General features: G+C 75.7%; 1 non-coding gene across 1 annotated transcript; it reads left to right on the top strand.

Annotated features, from left to right (window-relative positions):
• The first annotated feature begins 78 nt into the window (after positions 1-78).
• On the top strand, positions 79-231 carry LOC141576619 (5.8S ribosomal RNA). The gene has a single exon (XR_012505038.1). It is a non-coding gene; the product is annotated as a 5.8S ribosomal RNA (ribosomal RNA).
• Positions 232-787: the final 556 nt, after the last annotated feature.

Here is a 787-nt window from a genome sequence, read left to right as displayed (position 1 = left end):
CCTCTCACCCTCCCGGGGTGGGTGGGGGCGGGAGACGTGCCGTGCCACAGAACCGAAGGCAGAAGAAACTTCTCGTACGACTCTTAGCGGTGGATCACTCGGCTCGTGCGTCGATGAAGAACGCAGCTAGCTGCGAGAATTAATGTGAATTGCAGGACACATTGATCATCGACACTTCGAACGCACTTGCGGCCCCGGGTTCCTCCCGGGGCTACGCCTGTCTGAGCGTCGCTTGACGATCAATCGCGCCCCCCCGGGTGTGTGCCCGCGGGGTCGCGCGGCTGGGGGTTTCCTCGCAGGGCCGTGGTGCCCTCCGTCCCCCTAAGTGCAGACACGGCGCCTCTGCCCTCGCGCCGTCTGTCCCTCCTCCGGCCGGTCCCGCCCCCGCGCCCGGGAGGGTGCGGGGGCGGGCGGCGGCGGCGGCAGGCGGCGTCGAGGCCCGGGAGGTGCCGCCCGCGAAAGGGAAGGGAGAAAACGGGGGAGGGGGAGCTCGCGCGTGGCCGAGGCCGCGGCCGCGGCCGCGGCCGCCGCGTTCCCACCGGGAGCCCCTCCTCGCGCCGCAAGCGTTCTCCGGGGCGCGTGCCCGGGTGCGTCGCGGTGGTGCCGGGGTGGGTGGGGGCGGTTAGGGCCTCCGCGCCGCGCCGCCCCCACCCCTCCCGTCGCGCCACCGCGGCCCCCGCCTCGCCCCGTCGGGACGGGCGGCTCCTCGCCGTGGCCGAGGCGCGCGCGCGGCCGCGCCCCGGGGATGCGTGCCCCGGCGGCGACCCGCGGGACGCCGCGGCGTCGC

Source organism: Camelus bactrianus, unplaced genomic scaffold (genome assembly GCF_048773025.1).
Source record: "Camelus bactrianus isolate YW-2024 breed Bactrian camel unplaced genomic scaffold, ASM4877302v1 HiC_scaffold_147, whole genome shotgun sequence".
Classification (NCBI taxonomy): Eukaryota; Metazoa; Chordata; class Mammalia; order Artiodactyla; family Camelidae; genus Camelus; species Camelus bactrianus.
This window is presented reverse-complemented; position numbering and strand designations above follow the sequence as displayed.